The sequence below is a fragment of the Mobula hypostoma genome, chromosome 6 (assembly GCF_963921235.1).
Source record: "Mobula hypostoma chromosome 6, sMobHyp1.1, whole genome shotgun sequence".
NCBI classification, from domain to species: domain Eukaryota; kingdom Metazoa; phylum Chordata; class Chondrichthyes; order Myliobatiformes; family Myliobatidae; genus Mobula; species Mobula hypostoma.
Window position 1 is genome coordinate 68,207,744 of NC_086102.1, and position 13,915 is coordinate 68,221,658.

General features: G+C 38.8%; 1 protein-coding gene across 1 annotated transcript in view; it reads right to left on the minus strand.

The window, feature by feature from the left end:
* Window positions 1–13,915, minus strand: part of LOC134348078 (cilia- and flagella-associated protein 47-like) — a 712,768-nt gene that overhangs the window by 494,780 nt on the left and 204,073 nt on the right. The gene's annotated exons all lie outside the window — the stretch shown is intronic.

A 13,915-nucleotide genomic window follows, 5' to 3' on the forward strand; every position in this document is an offset into this window, starting at 1 on the left:
TCTGCCGAGGGTTGGATTAGTGGCATGCAATACTGGTGGGCCAGAATCCTACAAGAAATCCAGGTACAACCTACAGAAGGCTGTCATGAGACTGAAAATACAATTTCATTGGAAGTTAGTAACACAACCAGATGCAGAACGCTGAGGCAATTTGCATGCCATTATTTCCTATACGGCAAAATGTAACTGTATTTGCATGCCATTATTTCTTATATGGCAAAACGTAAGTGGCAATGTTGCTTCACTCCCCACAAGCTCAATGCCTTTTATGCATGCTTTGACTGGCAGAATAAAATTATACTTTTACAATCCCCACAGTATCTGGTTATCCTGTGATATCTGTCTTGAAGGCCAACATTGAACATCTTCAAGAGGGTGAACCCTCGCAAGACATCAGGCATCACCCTGATGGTGTACCTGGTAGGGCTCTGAAAACCTGTGTCAACCAACTTACCTGAGTGTTCAAGGACATCTTTAGTCTCTCACTGCTGCAGTTGGAAATTCCCACCTGAGTCTCCATTTGGCAGCATATGCAGTAAGATGTTTTTTTGTCTCAGCTCCGTCTTTCACAACTTACTTTCCACTGCTAGATCCGTTTCAAGTTTGAAGATTTATTATATTTGCTGAAAGATTTTACGATTTAGTTACGATGGCTGGTACCGAATTACGGAGTGGCAAAACTCTTCCTGAGCCGCAACAAACAGAGAAATCAGTGGAAATTTCTACTTCAGAAAGAATGCTCTCTTTAATAGAAGCTATTGATGTGAAGATCGGTACGCTAGATACCAAAATGGATAAATTGATGAAAGCTAATTAATTGTTTGAAAAAATCATCATCGCTATTCAGGAGTCTTTGAAGAATTTGGAAGATCGATATCAGACTCTTAAGCAGAGTACTCACAGAATTGAAAGGGAATTTGAATTAATGGATCAATCTATTAAGGAACAGAATTTGAAGATGTCTTTTATGGAAAAGAAAATTAATGAGAATACTTCAGACTTATCAAAAATTAAGAAGAAAATGATTGATTTGGAAAGCAAAACTCGCAGGATGAATCTACGTTTACTGGGTTTGCCTGAAAATACGGAAACCGGTGAGCCACTAAAGTTTTTTTCGAACATGTTATATTCACTTCTTAGTGACATTCTCGAAGCCTGTCCAATATTGGACAGAACCCACCGAATTTGGCGTTTTAAACCATCAGCCAAAATTAAACCACGTCCTGTAATTCTCTGTTTGCATTATTTTATAACCAAAGAAACTATTCTTCGGAATGCAAGGAAAAGGGATAAGCTAATCTATAATGAAGTTCAGATTCGTATAGTGGATGATTTTGCTCCAGAGATCTATGCCAAAAGAATTAAATATCGGGAAGTGATGGTGGAATTTTTTAAAATGAGCTGTCGCCCATCACTGCGTTACCCGGTACGTCTGATGACTACTCCACCCAATGCTCGTCCAAAATGGATTGACTCTCCAGAAGGCGGTTGGAAATTTATAAAAGAGTTTAAGTCCACTTCGTAAGCAATTTGAAAAGTTGATCCTTAGCTGGGAGTGGTTTGTAACACCGTTGATGAAAGTCCGCTCTTCGTTTTATCAACGTTCAGATACAGACTTGGTTAACTTACTTAGATCTGTTGTTGTTTCCTTTAACAGTTAATGTAGTTCTGAATTTAACACATATATATTTACTTATTTTTTCCTTGATTTGTAAGTCTTTAATATGAGTTGTAGTATATATTAGTTGATTGGATTTATCTTTTTCTTTGAATACATGGCTGCGTATATTAAATGGATTTAAGATGGCCGTCGTTAATTCGGTCTTAACTACTGTTAGACATAATATGAAAATATTTGGAACTTGTTTCCTTCTTTATGTATTCTTTGTTATGTCTTTTTGGTGGTGGTAATTTTTTACTGTGTAAATGGAGCTGCCAACTGGAGACGGAGTTAAGGGACAATAGATTAGCATGTCGTTCGCCTATTGGACAATTTCTGGGCTTTTGGGGGAGATGGGTGGGTCTATTAGGTTAGTTTTTTTTCGACTGGGCAGTTGTGAGGGATTTTTCTTTGTCAGTCATCTTGCTTTTCTTTCTGACCGAGTCAAGCTTCGCCCTTTCTTCCGATTTAGGTTGAGCCTGCGCATTAGATTACTTTATAAAATTTTAACATTAAATTTTAAATATGGATCTTAATAAAATCATTATAATATCTTGGAATTTAAACGGTATGAACCAACCTATTAAGCGCAGAAAGATTTTTAAGAAATTAAAAACACTTCATGCAGATATTACTTTTGCGCAAGAGACACACATCCGTAGACAAGATGAAAATCACTTTTTTAAATTTTGGAAGGGACCCTTATTTCATTCTTTATCGGTAAACTAAATAAGAGGGGTATCTATTTTTAATAATTCTAAAATCCCTTTTGTTCATTTTAATACTGTTACTGATTTTATTGGAAGATATTTAATTGTTACTGGCTTGTTGTGTGGTCAAAAGGTGGCTCTAGTATATGCAACTAATATAGACAGCCCTGATTTTTTTAAGAAGCTGTTTTCTGTATTGCTGAATTTAAATGATTATAAGTTGATTATGGGTGGTGACTTTAACCGTTGTCTTAACCCGTTGATTGACAGATCGTCCACCAATCCGGCACTTCCTAATAAAGCTGCGACTTGTATTAATTCTTTTTTATTAGAATACGGTCTGGTCGACATTTGGAGATCTAAATTTCCTAAAAAAATGATTTTTCCTTTTTTTCCACATGTATACCATAAATATTCAAGAATTGATTATTTTTTCTTGGATACACGATTGGTGCCCTCTGTTGTTGAGTGTGCCTATGATGTGATTGCGTTGTCATATCATCCACCTATGAAACTAACTTTGGAATGCTCTGATAATATTCACATACCTCAGTGGAGACTTAATATTTCATTGTTGCAAGATTCAACTTTTGTAAATTTTATTAAAGAACAAATGTCTCTACTATTTGAATTGAATACAACTGACGGAATGTCAAAACGCAAACAACAGGAATTCTGCAGATGCTGGAAATTCAAGCAACACACATCAAAGTTGCTGGTGAACACAGCAGGCCAGGCAGCATCTCTAGGAAGAGGTACAGTCAACATTTCAGGCCGAGACCCTTCATCAGGACTAACTGAAGGAAGAGTGAGTAAGAGTGAGTAAGGGAATGTCAAATTTGGTTATTTGGGATACGATGAAATCTTTTCTTAGGGGACAGATTAATTCATATTCAGTAGGTTCAAGAAGGAAAACTAAGGCAGAACTTCTGCTGATCACTAACAGGATTAAAGAAATAGATAAACTCTATTCAGTAACACCTAGTGAAGATCTCTTTAAGGAAAGGGTGGAACTCCAAGCACAACGTGATTTCCCATTGAACAGCAACTTTTTAAATCCAAAAGCCAATTTTATATACATGGAGACATATCAGGCAAATTATTAGCTGGTTAGTTAAAAGCAAATATAGCTAGATGACAGATCCTGAAAATAAGAAGACCTGATAGAACTGCAACGGTAGATCCTTATGAAATTAATGAGATATTTATAGATTTCTACTCTAAACTTTATGAATCTGAATTTTCAGATAATATTACCTTTATGAATAGCTTTTGCAAAAAGTGAATGTACCTAAAATCTCTATTCAAGATACGAATACATTAGATGCACCTATTAAACAAGAGGAAATAGCAAGGGCTATATCCTCTCTTCAATCAACTAAGGCTCTGGGACCAGATGGATATACAGAGGAATTTTATAAGACCTTTACTGATACTTATACCTCATTTATGTGAAATTTTCACTGACTCTATATCCTCTGGGACTCTCCCAAAAACTTTCTATGAAGCTTCAATCTCTTTAATTTTGAAAGAAGATAAAGATTTATCTGAATGCACCTCTTATAGATCAATTTCTCTACTGAACATGGATTTTAAAATTCTCTCTAAGATTTTGGCTAATAGACTTGAGAATATCCTACCTACTGTTATTTCCAATGACCAGACTGGATTTATTAAAAATAGAGATTCACATTTTAATATTCAAAGAATCTGAATGTGTTATTTCTCTTGATGCAGAGAAAGCTTTTGATAGGGTGGAGTGATTTTACTTATTTGAGGTTTTGGAAAGATTTAATCTTGGCCTGGGATTTATTTCCTGGATCAAATTGATCTATCATGCTCCTATAGCTGTTGTTATAACAATCAAAAATCTCCCTATTTTAGATTACATAGGGGTACTCGACAGGGATGTCCTCTTAGCCCTTTATTATTTAACTTGGCCTTAGAACCCCTTGCTATTGCTCTTAAAGATTCTAACACTGTTCAGGGTATTAAGAGAGGGGACAAAGTACACAAGGTTTTGTTATATGCAGATGACCTGTTAGTTTATATTTCAGATCCTAGGAAATCTATTCCTTCCATGCTATCTATATTTTCTGAATTCAGTAGTTTTTCTGGGTATAAATTAAATTTACATAAAAGTGAGTTATTTTCTATTAATAATTACTCAGATCCAAATTATCAAATACCCTTTAGTATTGCTAAAAATTACTTTACCTATCTTGGTATTAAAATTGCTAAAAATTTTAAGGATCTCTATACATATAATTTTTTCCATTAATTGGCTACACCAAACAAATGCTTTCTAAATGGTCGCCTATGACATTATCATTAATAGGTCGAATTAATGCTATTAAAATGATAGTTGTACCAAAATTTTTATGTATATATCAGGCAGTTCCTTCTTTTGTTCCTAAAAAGTTTGACAGAATAGATTCTATAATTTTATCTTATATTTGTAATAATAAAAAATCCTAGATTGAGTAAACCCTTATTGCAGAAATTAAAAAAGGATGGTGGTACGGCTTTGCCTAATTTTAGAATGTACTATTGGGCAATTAATATTCGATATATTACTTTTTGGATTCACTGTTCAGATATACATGAATGTCCTTCATGGTTGGAGCTAGAGGTAAACTCGGTGAAAGGATTCTCTTTGGCCTCTTTACTGGGAGTTCCTCTTCCCTTTTTGTTTTCTGAGATTAGCAGACAAGAACTTAATCCCATTATTAAACATACATTAAGAATTTAGTTTCAGTTTCGTAGATTTTTTAAGTTAAATAATTTCATTCTTTCTAGTAATATCTATCTCAATTATTTTTAAACCATCAATTTTGGATAAGGCCTTTTAATTTGGAAAACCAAAGGAATAATAACTTTTTCAGATTTGTTTCCAGGGGACTGTTTAATGTCTTTTTCTCAGTTAGTGGATAAATATGATTTATCTAATGTACACTTTTTTTTAGATATTTACAAATCAGAAATTTTTTACGTGGTTTGTTACCAAATTACCCTTCTGCTTATCCACCTAATATGACAGATGTTCTCTTTCAATTTAAACCATTTCAAAAAGGGTTGATAGCTATAATCCATAAACGGTTATTGAGTTCACGGATGATATCTAATGATAAAACGCGCTTGGGAATCAGAACATCAAGAATCATTTTCAGATAATCTAATGGAGTAAAATTTTTCATTCGGTTAACAACTCATCTATTTGTGCCCGTCATTCCTTGATACAGTTCAAGGTAGTGCATTGGGCCCATATGTCAAAGGATAAACTAGCACGTATTTTCTCTAATATTAATCCTATTTGTGACAGATGTAATACTGAGCTGGCCACTTTAACTCATATGTATTGGTCTTGTATAAAGCTAGATAACTTTTGGAGAGATGTTCTTAAAACACTATCAAAAGTTTTGGATCTGGATCTACAACCTAATTTGCTTACGGCAATTTTTAGGATTATCCCATCAGAAGCAGGAAATATTCCTGTTTCCGCTCAATGTATGATAGCCTTTTCAATCTTACTGGCAAGGAGAGCCATTTTATTGAATTAGAAGGATTCTAATCCACCTACGGTCTTTTATTGGCTCTCCTCCATTATGTCCTGTTTAAGTTTAGAGAAAATTGGAAGTCGGACATTTGATACATCCTTTAAATTTGAGCAAATATGGCGACGTTTTATCCAATATTTTCATTTAATTTGATTTATTACTCTTTCAATCTCTTTTTTTGAAGTTTTAGATTTGATCAGAAAGTCCTTCTTTCTTTCTTTTTTGGTCATATCCTCAAAATGGACTGCCCAGTCCCTTTTTTTTTTGGTTTTGTTTTTTTTTATAGTGTAGTGTTTTTTTCTTTTCATTTAAATCCCAATGTTTTTTCCTTTCTCTTCATAAACTGGTAAGAGGAGAATTGTTATTTTCATTTTTTATTATATATTTTGTACCAGTTTAACAATATCTATGATTATCTTGGTTTATATTATTACTGATATATATATTAGAACTAATTCTCCTCTTGATTGTAGTTATGCTTTTTTAAATCAATAAAAAGATTAATAAAGTAAGAAAGAAAATTCCCACCAATCATACCAGTGCCTAAGGACAGTAAGGTGAGCTGCCTCAGTATTATCATCTGGTAGCACTTACATCCACTGTGATGAAGTGCTTTGAGAGATTGATCATGGCTAGAATTAACTCCTGCCTGAACCACTGCAATTTGTTTACTGCCACAACAAGTCTACAACAGACATAATTTTACTGGCTCTCCACTCAGCCTTGGGAATCCCAGACAACAGCAATACTTTATACTTTATTGTCGCCAAACAATTGATACTAGAACGTACAATCATCACAGCAATATTTGATTCTGCGCTTCACGCTCCCTGGAATATAAATCAATAGTAAATATTAAAAATTTAAATTATAAATCATAAATAGAAAATAGAAAAGGGAAAATAAGGTAGTGCAAAAAAAATGTGCACTAGGTAGTGCAATAGGCCAGGGGTCCCCAACCTTTTTTGCACTGCGCACTGGTTTATTATTGACAATATTCTTGCGGACCGGCCAACCCGGGGGGGGGGGGAGGGTAGGATTGCCAACAGACAAGAGTACCAGTCAAGTACCGAGAAAGACTACCATGACCATGAAGCCTTGCGCGGGCACCTGTGTGCGCATGCGTGACTTGCGCATGAGTCTACGTGCCAATTTTTTTTCTACAAATCGTTTTTGGCAATTCTGTTCGGTGGGGGGGTGTTAATCACAACCGGAATATAGGTGATAAGTGGCTAATACACTCAATTTTGTTTCTAAAAGGGTTTATCTAACAAATTTAATATTAAACACACAGTGCATATTTTCCTCGCATGAATATAGTGATAAGTCAATTATCAGGGGAGGACAGGGGAGTTTGAAGTAAGTGCTGAACGAACTTCCAGCAGAAGTGGTAGAGGCAGGTTCGATATTATCATTTAAAGAAAAATTGGATAGGTATATGGACAGGAAAGGAATGGAGGGTTATGGGCTGAGTGCAGGTCGGTGGAACTAGGTGAGAGTAGAGTTTGGCACGGACCAGAAGGGCAGAGATAGCCTGTTTCCATGCTGTAATCATTATATGGTTATATAGTTATATAAGTCACTTATAAGTCAATAGCATCATAACATTTTAAGTAACGTTTGGATATTAAACACACAGCACATATTTTCCCCGTATGAACATATAAAATCATTGCAACACACCGATATCACTGAATCAGTGGGAACCCTGGGCTTGTTTCCCTGCAACAAGACGGTGCCATCGAAGGGTGATGGGAGACAGCGATACTCGAAGGGGGTTCTTTATGTCCAGTCTATTCCGCAATTTAGTTCTCGTTGCATTCATTGCAGAGATACGTTGGAAATGGAAGCAATGTTTTCAGTGCTTTCGTGGCTATCTCAGGATATTTAGCCTTGACTTTGATCCAGAATGCCGGCAGAGATGTTATGTCAAACATACTTTTCAGCCTGCCGTCATTAGCAAGCTCGAGGAGTTGAGCTCCTTCCTGTGCTGACATGGATGACGCGCGGGTAATGATCTCGCGTGCATTCAAGCTCAACAGTGGGCATGACAGGGAATGAGGAAAGGTGCAGCTGACTCATATTGCCAAATCATATTGTTTCCTTGCGGCCCGGTAGCACATGCTTTGCGGCTCGGTGGTTGGGGACCACTGCAATAGGCTGCTGTTTATTGATTATGGCTTGGTATTTAACACCATCATCCCTCACTACTAATCAAAAAGCTTCAAAACCTGGCCTCTGTACCACCCTCTGCAACTAGATCCTTGACTTCCTCATCAGATTGCTGACAATCATCACAGACACATTTCAAGGATGTGTGCTTAGCCCACTGCTCCACTCTCTCTACACTCCTGACTGTGTGGCTAGGCACAGCTCAAATGCCATCCATAAATTTGCTGATGATGCCACTGTTTTCGGCAGAAGCTCACAAGGATGCGAACAGGAGCGAGACAGTCAGCTAGTAAAGTGCTGTTGCAACAACAGACTTGCACTCAGACTCAAAAATACAACAGGGTGCGATAATTTGGGAAATGCAGTACACAATGCCAACATCAGTAAAGCAAAATTGAAGTTCCTAGAGAGGTTACACTTATCAGCATATGGCAACATTGTTCTGGTTACATCAGACAGTGAAAACTGAGCCAATATGATTGCAATTTTGTATAGGGTTTGGCAGACCGTTACAAATATTGAGACCAATTCTGCTGTATTTCAGAATGGTCCAGTCAGCAGAATAATATGATCTGCATTATCAAGTTTTGGATGAAATCATGTCTTTCATTACCCTTTTTAATCCATGTCTATAAGATTTACACAGAAGAGCCTGCTTTGTCACTCAGTAGTCACTATTTATTTGATAAGATGACTTAAAAATGGAGGGTCAAATTGACTACTTCAAAAGATCTACTTAATGAATGCACAATAACATTTTGCTAATAGAATCTTCTTACGGGAATTTAGTTATCTCGTGCAGTGCTTTTCACTGAATATTATTGATCCCTTCACACATTAATTATTTTACCACTTCTCTCAGTTTCCCTTTCATATTATCGTCCTTGGTGAATGATAACCAAAACATTCATGTCTGAGAACAACAGGATTTAAATTAAACTCTTGACGTCACACAATTTGTCCTCCTCCTACACTACTCCAGCAAGAATTTTATAAATTATTGGTCTCTTATTCACTGTATACAGCTTATTTACAGCTATATAGGACCTTGATCAGACCCCACCTGGAGTATTATGCTCAGTTGTGATCACCTCACTAAAGGAAAGATGTGGAAACTATAGAAAGGGTGCAGAGGAGATTTACAGGGATGTTGCCTGGATTGGGGAGCATGCCTTATGAGTAGGTTGAGTGAACTTGGCCTTTTCTCCTTGGAGCGATGGAGGATGACCTGATAGAGGTGTATAAGATGATGAGAGGCAATGATCGTGTGGATAGTCAGAGGCTTTTTCCCAGGGCTGAAATGGCTAACACGAGAGGGTACAGTTTTAAGGTGCTTGGAAGAAGGTACAGAGGAGATGTCAGGGGTAAGTTTTTTTACACAGAGAGTGGTGAGTGCGTGGAATGGGCTGCCGGTGACGGTGGTGGAGGTGGATAGAATAGGGTCTTTTAAGAGACTCCTAGATAAGTACATGGAGCTTAGAAAAATAGAGGGCTATGGGTAACCCTAGGTAATTTCTAAGGTAAGGACATGTTCAGCACGGCTTTGTGGGCCAAAGGGCCTGTATTGTGCTGTAGGTTTTCTATGTTTCTAACCAAGACTACCCCCAACCGAAGTAACTGAGCTGTGTGATGCAGGAGATGCTGATTAACATGCTCATTGGGAAACTGAGCACAGAGTCATGATCAATTCACTTACTGAAACACACAACAGGTGCCTTACATTTAATATCCTCTCCCAACCTGCCTCACAATGAGACCTGGAAATATCGAGTCCATATCTCAGGAGCAACCTCTCAATGAAGAAGCTGCTTTGCTTGAAACCAGACTCAGAAAGAATGGCTGCTTGCTGAACGATGGACATAAAAAGAAATGCAGAACTTTCTGAGGCGATTAAATTCTTCTAATCCTCATTTAACAGGAGATGTGGCACAGCATTGTGGGCCAAAGGGCTTGCACTGTGCTGTACGTTTTGATCATGCTCTTCACTTATAACTGTTCTTATACATCTCTTTGGCAAGCTCTTTGGCCCGTCACATCTATGCTGACTATTGAGTACTAACTTTAACTACACTTGTATTGACACTATTTTATTCCAACCATATTACTCAGAACGCCCTCGATTATATTACTTACTAAACTCAAGGGATAATTTAAAATAGCTATTTAACACACCAACACACATCATGGGAGAAAATTGTACATATGGAGGAAATCCAAGTGCTCACAGGAAGGGAATGCAAGCTCTACACACAGAGCACCAGAAGTCAGAATTTGGCACAGATTCCTGGAGCTGTGAGACAGCAGCTCTTCCAATTGCACCATGGTGCCACCTTTTCTTTCAGCTTTTACACTTAACATTCAATGCAGTTGGGTAAGGGCATACTGTTCTCCTGACTCCACATAAATGACAGTTGTGCAATAAACTGACAGAGACATCTAAACTGCTTTAATACAAAAATTCAGCTATTTAGTTAAGAAAAGTAAGTAACATAGAAACATAGAAAACCTACAGCACAATACAGGCCCTTCAGCCACAATGCTGTGCCGAACATGTACTCACTTTAGAAATTACCGAGGGTTACCCATAGCCCTCTGTTTTTCTAAGCTCCATATACCTATCCAGGAGTCTCTTAAAAGACCCTGTCTGAACTGCCTCCACCACCATTGTCAGCAGCCCATTCCACGCACTCACCACTCTGCGTAAAAAACTTACCCCTGACATCTCCTCTGTACCTACTTCGAAGCACCTTCAAACTGTGCCCTCCCGTGTTAGCCATTTCAACCATGGGAAAAAAGCCTCTGACTATCATACGATCGATGCCTCTCATCATATTATATACCTCTATCAGGTCACCTCTCATCCTCCGCCGCTCCAAGGAGAAAAAGCCGAGTTCACTCAACCTATTCTCATAGTGCATGCTCCCCAATCCAGGCAACATCCTTGTAAATCTCCTCTGCACCCTTTCTATAGTTTCCACATTCTTCCTATAGTGAGGTGACCAGAACTAAGCACAGTACTCCAAGTGGGGTCTAACCAGGGATCTATAAAGCTATAACATTACCTCTCGGCTCTTAAACTCAGTCCCACAGTTCATGAAGGCCAATGCACCGTATGCCTTCTTAACCACACAGTCAACCAGCGCAGCAGCTTTTTGAGTGTCCTATGGACCTGGACCCCAAGATCCCTCTGATCCTCCACACTGCCAAGAGTCTCACCATTAATACTAGATTTCTGCCATCATATTTGACCTACCAAAATGAACCACCTCACATTTATCTGGGTTGAACTCTATCTGCCACTTCTCAGCCCAGTTTTCCATTCTATCAATGTCCCACTGTAACCTCTGACAGCCCTCCACACTATCCACAACACCACCCAACCTTCGTGTCATCAGCAAATTTACTAACGCATCCCTCCAATTCCTCATGCAGGTCATTTATAAAAGTCACAAAGAGAAGGGGGTCTCAGAACAGATCCCTGACGCACACCACTGGTCATCGACCTCCATACAGAACATGACCCATCTACAACCACTCTTGGCCTTCTGTGAGCAAACCAATTTTGGATCCACAAAGCAAGGTCCCCTTGGATCACATGTCTCCTTACCTTCTCAATAAGCCTTGCTGAAATCCATATAGTGTACACTACATCTACTGCTGTACATTCATCAATGAGTTTAGTCACATTCTTAAAAAATTCAATCAGGCTCGCAAGGCACGACCTGCCTTTGACAAAGCCATGTTGACTATTCCTATTCATATTATGCCTCTCCAAATGTTCATAAATCCTGCCTCTCAGGATCTTTTCCATTAACTTATCAACCACTGAAGTAAGACTCACTGGTCTATAATTTCCTGAGCTATCTCTACTCCCTTTCTTGAATAAGGGAACAACATCTGCAACCCTCCAATCCTCTGGAATCTCTCCCGTATCCATTGATGATGCAAAGATCATTGCCAGAGGCTCAGCAATCTCCTTCCTCGCCTCCCACAGTAGTCTGGGGTACATCTCATCTGGTCCCGGAGACTTATCCAACTTGATGCTTTCCAAAAGCTCCAGCACATAATTTTCCTGAATATCTACATGCTCAAGCTTTTCAATCCGCTGTAAGTCAACCCTACAATCACCAAGATTCTTTTCAATACTGAAGCAAAGTATTCATTAAGTATCTCTGCTATCTCCTCCGGCTCCATACACACTTTTCCACTATCACATTTGATTGGTCCTCTGCTCTCACGTCTTATCCTCTTGCTCTTCACATACTTTAGAATGCCTTGGGGTTTTCCTTAATCCTGCTCACCAAGACTTTCTCATGGCTCCTTCTGGCTCTCCTAATTTCATTCTTAAGCTCCTTCCTGCTAGCCTTATAATCTTCTAGATCTCTATCATAACCTAGTTTTTTGAAACTTTTGTAAGCTTTTCTTTTCTTCTTGACTAGATTTACGACAGCCTTTGTACACCACCATTCCTGCATCCTACCATCCTTTCCCTATGTCATTGAAATTGACCTATGTAGAACGCCACACAAATATCCCCTGGACATTTGCCACAGTTCTGCCGTACATTTCCCTGAAAACATCTGTTCCCAATTTATGCTTCCAAGTTCCTGTCTTTTAGCCTCATATTTCCCCTTACTCCAATTAAACGCTTTCCTAACTTTTCTGTTCCTATCCAATGCTATAGTAAAGGAGATAGAATAGTGATCACTATCTCCAAAATGCTCTCCCACTGAGAGATCTGACAGCTGACCAGGTTCATTTCCCAATACCAGATCAAGTATAGCCTCTCCTCTTGTAGACTTATCTACATATTGTGTCAGGAAACCTTCCTGAACACACTTAACAAACTCCACCCCATCTAAACCCCTTGCTCTAGGGAGATGTCAATCAATATTTGGGAAATTAAAATCTCCCTCCACGACAACCCTGTTATTATTACACCTTTCCAGAATCTGTCTCCCTATCTGCTCCGCAATGTCCCTGTTCCTGTTGGGTGGTCTATACAAAAACACCCAGTAGTGTTATTGACCCCTTCCTGTTTCTAACTTCCTCCCACAGAGACTCAGTTGACAATCCCTCAATTACTTCCTCCTTTTCTGCAGCCATGACACTATCTCTGATCAACAGTGCAATGCCCCCAACCTCTTTTGCCTCCATTCCTGGCCTTTCTGAAACATCTAAAGCCTGGCACTCTAAGTAACTATTCCTGCCCCTGAGCCATCCAAGTCTCTGTAACGGCCACAACATCATAACTCTTAGTACTGATCCACGCTCTAAGCTCATCTGCTTTGTTCAAGATGCTTCTTGCAATAAAATAGACACATCTCAAACCATCAGTCTGAGGGCATCCCTTCTCTATCACCTGCCTATCCTCCCTCTCACACTATCTACAAGCTTTCTCTACTTGTGATCCAACAGCCCCTTCCTCCCTCTCTTCAGTTCGGTTCCCACCCCCCAGAAATTCTAGTTTAAACTCTCCCCAATAGCAGTAGCAAACCTCCCTGCCAGGATATTGGTCCCTCTCAGATTCAAGTGCAACCTGTCCTCTTTGTACAGGTCACGCCTGTCCCAAAAGAGGTCCCAATGAACCAGAAATCTGAATCCCTGCCCCCTGCCCCAATCCCTCAGCCACACATTTATCCTCCACTTCACACTGTTCCTGTTGCGTGGCACAGACAGTAATCCCGAGACTACTACCTTTGAGGTCCTGCTTCTCAACTTCCTTCCTAACTCCCTGTAGTCTGTTTTCAGGACCTCCTCCCTTTTCCTACCTATGTCGTTGGTACCAATATGTACCATGACCTCTGACTGTTCAC